The sequence below is a fragment of the Numida meleagris genome, chromosome 6, assembly GCF_002078875.1.
Source record: "Numida meleagris isolate 19003 breed g44 Domestic line chromosome 6, NumMel1.0, whole genome shotgun sequence".
In the NCBI taxonomy this organism is placed as follows: Eukaryota; Metazoa; Chordata; class Aves; order Galliformes; family Numididae; genus Numida; species Numida meleagris.
This window is the reverse complement of record NC_034414.1, coordinates 46342571-46351719: the sequence shown is the minus strand read 5'-3', so window position 1 is coordinate 46351719 and position 9149 is coordinate 46342571.

Genomic DNA, 9149 nt, shown 5'->3' with positions numbered 1-9149 from the left:
AACATAATTTTGAGAAACTAGGGCAAAGCTGAAACTACAGTTTGATGCGCACATCCCAACCCATATCTAATCACTATCTATCACAGCCAAAGCCCACTACAGCAGTGGTTGCAATGTGATTTGTGCCTCCTGGCTGACACATAGGTGGCATTCCTGCCTGAGGAAGTCACCATCAGTGTAGGTGTTCCAGCACTAAAACTGTGCTCTGGGAGACAAGCTGTGTTCCTCCTTGCGCCTTTCAGAGGAGGGGTTAAAATAGGGCTACCCACAGTTAAGACGGTCGGGTAATCAGAGCTGCCTGCTCACCAGCTCCTGTGGCACACCACGTTGACCTCCATGTTCTTATGCAAGATTCACTGTGTATGAGCAGCCAGGGCTATTGCTGCGGCACCAAACCTCCCAGCAGCACCATGCGCCCGCTCTGTGGAGGACACTCACACTTTGTTCTCCAGCAGATGTTCTGTAACTATATCTGGCTACAGCCCTCTCTGAACCATGCTGCGTGTTGCAGGTGATACGGCAGTAAGAAGGAATAAGGTGTTTCAAAAAGCATATCCTAATTAATTTTTAATGCTCCTTTTCCCTAGCACCAGCCTCATTAGATCTGTGTGCATGAAATATTTGTTCAGGCAGGTATCATGCTGCTAATCGTGCAGACGGGCCTGTTGCCTGGATACTTCACTCAAGCCACAATGTCACGACTACAAATGCAGAACTGAAAACCAAGTCACTCCTTAATCTTCCAGATTATCTCGGGGTGCTGATCCCTGCACTGCAGGGAACTGTATTTCTTCAGCAACACAGAAGGGCTTGCTACACGTGATGTATCTGAATGAGAGATTCAGGTCATATTTTAAATTTATCATTCTGAAATTGTCTTTTCTAATTTCTCTGAAGTTTGAAACATCTATTTGTCTCTTTGTTACCTTCTGAAATGGATAAAGTTCTCCTACAGCTGTGGCATAATGTAGTAGTGTTCAGGCCATTATCATGGCTTTGCACACAACTGGACAGCTTGCACAAACTCCGCGTGAAAGGAAAACCCTACACCCCAATCCCTGTCCTGCAGATGCAGAAACAAAGAGAGGTTTCCATCCAAACTGATTCTCCATTGGCCCTACTTCTACATCCAGACCCACCAGCTTTTAGCCACCCAATGGGCTAAATGTGAATGGAGTTAAAAAATGTGGACTCAACAAGGAAAACCTCAGACTACACTGTACCTTCACAGACATGCCTTTGGAGGACAGACCCCACGCCACCTGCTCTGTGCTGTCCCAGGGACAGCCAAATTTAAAATGCCAAATTCAACACCAAGCTGTTACTAGCTTCTGTCTATCTGGATTTACATTTTTCAGCAAGATGCTTTTCCTAAGAAATGTTGTTCAGCTTCCACAAACAAAGTGATTTGAAAGACATGGGGCAAGGAGTTGTCAGTGAACCATTTAAATAGCCTTCGTAGGCTAATACTTTTCTACAAAGTCCATGTTCTCCCTGCCATTTCCCTTTACAGATGTATGAAACCTTGCTGAAGCCATTACCCCTCTAATGGACTTAGTGCTTACAGCTGCTATAGTAATTTCTCCATAATTAAATGCTGTGGACAGTGATGACCTTCATCTCCCTCAGGGGATGTTCCACGAATACGCACTTGACTGCCCAGGGGAGGTGAGATCACCGCCCGGGTGGCTGTTTAGGAAGAGTTAGCCAGTGGATAATACGGCACTAAGGGGCAGCAAACTTCAAATCAGAGCATGTTGCTCCAGAAAGTGGTTCTTTCAGGATGATGTTAAGGGCAAACTTTCTTGTGTAATTTTGGATTAGGTCAGAGATAGAGGAGTTTTTCTGGCACAAATATAGATGAGCTCTGGAAGGGGAAGGGCAGCAGCCATCCTTTGGGATTTGGGAAACTCAATTTTTGATGTCTGCCTGACTCTTTGGCACTTTGGAAGAGCAGACATTAGAAAAAGAAACGTCTTGGGAAAGGCACTTATAATTTACATTCACAGACTGACCTTTGGATGGGGCCTCTCAGCTTCCCCATGTAGCCAACAGAGAATAACATCTCAGCTCTTCTCCTGACTCAGCTACCAATTTGCAGAATGAGGCTGGGCAAGTAACTTAATTTCCCTTTATTTGTACCTGTATCTAGCACCCTATTGTGCCTATGAATAAATGGATATGTCGATATACAGACATATATCCCCTGCATTTCCATATAATGCAGTTTAATACTTGATTTTTTAAATGTAATAGGATTCAATTTTTAGAATGAATAAAACACAGGGCTGTATCCATGCTTGGCGTCCTTGCAGAATGCTGAAGTCCTAATGCTTGATTCATGTTCACAGAATAAACTGAAGGCAGAGGCTGAAAGATGAAAACTTCCAACCAATGAAGGCTTTTGCTGAAGAGGCCCTGTAGAGGCCATGTCCTGCTGGGACAGCTCGGCTGTTGGGGACATCCCATCACCACTTCAGAGGTCTTCCCTGTGCCTGCAGGAGGGGAAGGGACTGCATCCAGCCCCAGAGAGCTGCAGACCCAGGGGCAGCACTGACCATGGCTGAGCATTTGGGGGAAGGCAGAAGACAGAAGACCCCATTGCTGGCTGACCCCAGACCACTGCACAGGGTCTTTTCCCCACAGGAATTAAGCTGATTCAGGCTTGATTTCAACAAAGGAAAGCCAGCACCCTTCTGATGAAACCTGGCTGCACACGGAATTAGCAGCGGCCCTGGAGCAACATTAGAAGGACACAGCAAACAGGAGTGTGCTTAATTAAAGTTGACAGCCATAATGGCACTGCCTGTAATAGTATCAGGAGATTATCATTTACAGGCCAGTGCTACAGGCTCTGTGACATCCCTGCCAGGGTGTCACCCTTATGCCAGCTCTGTCAGGACAGATCTTAATTTCTGCTTATTAATGCTGCACATCTCATGTTTACGGGGAATTGAAAACAACTTTTTCCTTCCTGGTCTCCATCTCCAGTTGCACACTGTACTGTGCAAACAGCAGTTATTGAGAGATCCAAGTTATGGTTTATCTGCTTGATCTTTAATAACAAGTAAATGAGCGAAGGTTAGAGGAAAGAGCTCAGCAGGGAGGACAAAGGATGTCTCTTCCCCTCTTCTGATTTTTAGATTGAATTATTTGAGGGGTGGTTTGCAGCAGCTCAGCTTAGAAAAATGAAAGAAAATGCAGCACTCATTAGAAAATCTCCCTGTGAGACAGTGCTTCAAGACTTCAGCTGCTCCACACTGGGTTTCCCCCTGAAGTCAGCACTTCAGTTGACCTCTCTGGATCTGGCTCCATAATTTTCTTCCTAGGGATCAATGATGTGTGCAGCACCACTCATCTGCTTTGACAGGAAAATCAAACAGAGCTGCTACTCTTTTACAGGAGCTGAGAGCAGCTCTCTTTCTTTTTGTTTTGTTTCTCCTCCCTTTTTAAAAAAGCCCTGGGATCTTAATTATGGCAACATTTCCTGCTGTAATTAGAGCACTCTGATTGAGTAGGGTAATGATGTGCACGAATTAACACTGACACGGACTTACATTGCCAGTCAAAGTCTTGATATCCCTTGAAGTAAGTACATTTTAACATTGAACCCAGTAGAGTTCGGTATAAGTGCGTGCTGCAGCCAGATGGACTCAAAACCTGCCCAAGCAGCATGGGGAATTCGAGTGAGAAAAAGGAAATCCAAGAGATTCTCAGAAAAAGAAATTAATAGCCATCAAATGGGGCTTGGCAGTTCCATGGAAATGCACACACAAAGAAGCTTCTTCTTTCTTAGGTGACTTTCTGGTTTCCCAAAATAAATGACTTATGACACTGTGAGAAAAATCTAGACAGTCCCAGTGATGAGAGCTAACAGAAAAGCCTTGGTAGCAACCACTGTCTGCTGGAGGCTAATAACAAGTGTCACCCTAATAAAGGGCAGAGGACTGGATAGGAGAAAGTGGCTCTTCCCCACCTCAGACTGTGCCTAACTGCATATATCCATGTCTGTGCACCCAAGAAACACTACCAAGAGCACAGAAACAAACTGCAGAGAAGTCAAAATCCTTGTAGGGAAAAAATCTGAATATCAGAACACTATATTAAAGAAAAGAACCGGTAAAAGTAGCCTGACTTTTACCAGGATCAAAATATCAGGATAAACTCCTTCCTGCCATAGTAAGTAAATGTATTTGAGATGAAATCATACCCACAAGAAAGGGGAAAGATCAGTCCATGCTGGCAAGAACACCAGCTGTTTGTATGAATGCGTTGATGATGATATCCCAAAATTATCCAGAGCACTAGCTGGTCTGCGGGATTCAAGTGATCCTTAAAACTCACATCACCTTTTTATAATCCCATCCAGACACAGGGAATGCAACTGTCCCTGATGTTATCAGAGGGTTCAGAAAGAGAAGCTGTGTGCACCGCAGGCTGCTGCATTCTGCTTGTGCAGCAGCAGTGACAACACCTGCAGTGCTGCAGCTGAGCTAATTTCTGCACCCTCAGCAGAGAGAAGGTAGGAAGGCTTTGCAGGATCAGGCAGAAAAGGGGTCCCTGGGTGGAGGGCTTCGTAGAAAGAGGCTGGGATCCTTCTGCTGGGGAAAATCCTGTCCTGTGGTTTGGACACACTGATGCTGTGGGAAGCAGGATCTGTGCACAGTGGCAAAGCCATGGGATGTGCCAGAGAGACACCCAGTCCTGTCCTCAGCTCCTTCCCTAACAGATCAACCTAACATTTAAAAAACTTTTTTTTTGCAGAATTGCAGCTGAGATTCATGACGTAATTTACCTGCAGGAACCACACTCCTTTCTAACAAGGAGGGAAGCTGCTGCAGTGAGGTTAGTATTGCCTGGAGCCTATGTTTTTAACAATCAGCCTTGATTCTGGGTGCATCCTGGGACACTCTGCCCAGGAGCTGTTAGGCGCAAAAGGAGCCACCAGGCCAGAGGAGGTAAGCAGTGAACATGCACTGCTCAATAGTAGTAATAGTAGTGCACTTTAGCTGGGCAAATTAGCAAATTAACTTTATGTGCTCTCCCCAACAACACAAGCAATGAGCCTCTAGGCTCCTATCTTGAGCACGTTGGTGCAGAAGAAATTTCATTAGGGTGCTCTTCCTACCACAGTTCCAGCACCTAAGAAGTGAACAGTCACTTAAAATAGTTTGAAGTACCCACAGAAAGGCTGAGCCCTACACAACTGTTCACATGCAGACCTCAGAATGCCTTGGGGCTGCTGTTAGCACAGCGCTATTTCAGAGGAGCTACTGAGCTCATGCCCATTGAGACCCACAGTTTTAATCCCCTTGGCAGCTGTGTTAACTTGGTGAGGGGCCCGCTGCCTGGCAGAGTGCTGGTCTGTGTGGGGAACTGCAGTGCTTCTGATGGGCTGCCAGTCACTCAGGTATCTTCAGAATCGTGCTGGAGTCACTGCCCTCTGCCCTGTGCATAGATGAGCTATTAGCTCTGAGCTACTAATGAGCTCATGCCTATGGCGCTGGGTTTTCTTCTTTGCTTTAGCATTCCAGTTCTTGCTTCTGAAGATCAAAAGTAGATCCCCAGCCATATAAAGCCATGCATTAGTGCTATAGTCCTCTGACAGCACAGCCCTATTCTTTGCCCACTCCCTGCCACCACTTCCACTCCTTGGGCCCTCGGGCTTTGTGCATCTACAGGCTACAAAATGTTGCTAGGCCTGCAGGCATCTGTTACACAGGCTCTCAACTCAGTGAGTTGGAAGTTTGGGAATGAGAATGTCTTTTCAACTTTCCTGCGTTCCTGCATGAACCCCAGTGAAACCAGAAGCTGCCTGAGGGCCAGTGGGATGGTTGGGGGTAAAGGATTAAAAGTTCAGGGTTAAATGAGACTATTAAATGTGTCTCAGAGAAGCAGCTCTTCAAAAAATTATGTAGCTTCCCAAACTGGCTTGGGTAAACCATGCTTATTGAGTTCAAAGCACCTGCCAGATTAAATGGGGCGCTTTAGAATTAATTTCAAGCCAGAATAGATAGTAGCAATCAGCAGTAACATGTGTTTGACAGTCCTTCAGGATATTAAAACTCAGATTCTCAGAAAAACAGTGCTCCAGAACACCAGCTGCCACCACTGCACCCTTCAGAGGGAGCAAAAGAGAAGTTCTGATCTCTGTAAACGCATAATAACCTCATGATAATCAAGTACACAAAGGAAGAAAACATATTTTTACTGGGGAATTTTGCATCAAGGTGTCTACCAAAAGAGTAGAAAGTCATGTCCTTTCTCGGCTTCATTTGTACTGTCAAATCTCAGATTCTGCAATACAGAAGATAATTCACTTTCCAGGTAAAGGTCATGATTAAAATTCTGAAAGCTAGGAAATAGTGGTTGGTTTCTTCCATCATCACCGTGAAGAAATAAAATTGAAATATTCAAGTCTGTTAAGAGATTTAAGAGACAGTCCTTGTCTTTAAATGCAAAGGTGAGACAAGAACTGCTATTAGCCAGGGATGAACTCAGCCTTCCTATTTCCAGGGCATATTGCTGGATTTTCATGTCCAACTGTTCTTCCTCCTCCAAACCCATTGCTCAGGCTTTGTTGCTTCCTAAACACTGCAGATCTTTTCAGGCAGAGGAGCGTGCCATAGGGCTGCAACCATGTATGGCACACCTCCATGTGTGGAGTAGGCTGGACAGGTGCATACACCAGTGGATCTTAGAATCACAGAAACTCAGAATGGCTTGGGTTGGAAGGGACCTTAAAGATCATCCAGTTCCAACCCACTGTTGCAGGGTTCTGATGTTCTAAACTTCCATTTGGACCATGGATCCAGACTGAAAAATACAGGATCCTAAGGACCTTTGGCACACGTTACCATCCTCTCCTGTGCCCTAATTGACTACTGTTGTTGTTTTTTGGAAGACAGACTTTTCTTCCAAGTTTGCCTCTCCTGCCCAGCCCTGTGTGGACAATGACTAGAGGCTGAATGAATGGAGAAATTCATCTCTGATAGCATCAGTCCTGCTTTCTTCTGTAAAGAGGTACTTTTACTTTACCATGGTTTCCAGACTTCCAGGGGGGTAGATTTAATGAGAAAATGCATTGATATTTCAGAAATAAGTTGTTGTTACTTTCCATGTGACGCTTAGACATTATTTCCTTTTCAGAGTCCGTATATCAGGGGCCAGGGTTGAAGAAGTGAAGGACAAGCGCTCTGCCTGGCCACAGTGCCACGGGGCTGAGGAAGCCCCACTGTCCTGGCACCAAGACAGCTCATGGATGATGCTAAAACAGAGCCAGGACATGGGGTGAGCAGCCCAGGAGTAATCCTTCCTGTAAGCTCCAGGTAAATACATTGATAAGTAAAAACATCCTAGTTTTATTAGCTTTGTGACATTACTGCTGTATAGAGCTGCCCTTGGGATGGTGTGGGAGATCAGCAACATGTCTGCTGTGGTTGCTCATGTTCCATCAGTATACAGTCACACAACCAAGGTGTTCTTTGATGAAAGAGATGATCTTAAAGAGGCTTTGCAAAGGCTGAAGGGGATGATTTGATTATCTACTATTTTATTTTATTACTGTATTTTTTATTTCTACCAGCTGCAGACCCCAGGAGAACTCGAAAGGACCATTCAGCTTTCTGGCCATCACTGGGTCAGGTCACTCTGCTCTTCCTGGGCAGGCAGCCAGCTCTATCTAGCACCATTATGTTCCTTTCCTCTCTCTGATATTGAAATACAGATTTAATTTACCTGATTGTGAACACTTAACACTGAAACAGTAGGAGGAGCTCAGATGAAGCAGCACTTCAGGACATGGATGGGGCCACAGTGAGAAATCTGGGATCATGGTCAGTACAACAGAGGAGGTGGAAGGAACTGCCAACTGCTCAGAGCTACCAGGCACTGCAGATTAATGTTCAGCTTGGGCCAAAGTTTCAAAGAGAAAACTATAGACACAGAGCGCAGTACAAATGGTACCTATGGATGGGTGCCTGTGGATGACTTCAGCTAGAGCTGAATCACCAAGCTAAAGGTGAGACTCTCTCCTACCTTTTTCCCTTTAGCCCTCCACAACCTGCATAATTTTCTTTGCTGATAACTCATCGTCCTCCCAAAGAATCTTTAATGCCAAGGCACTTTTGACTGTCTTATTAGTCATTATATTCAAAGAAACAGTCTGTTCTGAGGCACTAAACTGTCAAGAAAGGGGAAAAATTCAACAAAACAGTAGCAGTTGGTAATGCAAGCACCTAAATTTCCTGTCTGTGTCTTGACAAAGCCGCAGATTGAGTCATGTTTCCTGACATATTAATAAAACGGTTCAGCGTGTGGGAAAGGGGGAGCTGGTGGTGTTTGTTCCTGCACAGGAAAAACAGAGAAGAACCTTGGAGTCCACAGAATTTTCCAAGCCCGCTCCCCTTTGCTTATTTAAGAGCTTTGTTTTTTTTAAATAAAGGGGAGTTTACAGAGATAGGAAGACAATAAAAGCCGCTGCCATTTCCTTGCTTGTTAGCCTTGCATAAAGGTGACAGGCTAAACAAAATCATCCATGTCCTCATAATATTCCTAGTTTGATTGCTTGCAAATAAAGCAGTTTAATAAGGGCTCAGATATACGAATGCCACATGGCCATATTGACAGGAGAGAGGGAAAGAAGAACACAGTAATCATGTTAGCTCTATCCCTCAGATTAATTAGCTAGATAAAATGCACATTTAGCTCATTCTAGACAGAAAAATATCATTTACCTACCAGCAATTTAGACAGGCATGCTACGGCTAAAAGCCAGACCCAGCTGATCCTAATCCGCTGGGAGAGATGAGCCCTGCAGCCTTGCAATGGACAAGCTCCTCCTCCTTCTCCACAACAGCGGGTCACCTTCGTTCATCTCCAGAGCTCAGGGAGCTGCTTCAGAAGAACGTGGATCCCTGTTACTGCCCCTCATAGACCTAAGTATTTTTGCACAAGACTCAGCATACCCGTAGTTAAAGAAAGTCCACAATCTGGGATATTTTGTTTGGTTTCACTGTACTTCCACAACTTATGGAAGAGAGCATTGTTCAGAAGTTCCTGGTGTTTAAACATCTCCAGACACCTGGGGATGGGTGCCACATTCCCTCAGAGAGGTTAGACTGAAGCTCATTGCTAACAGCTGTCCTGAT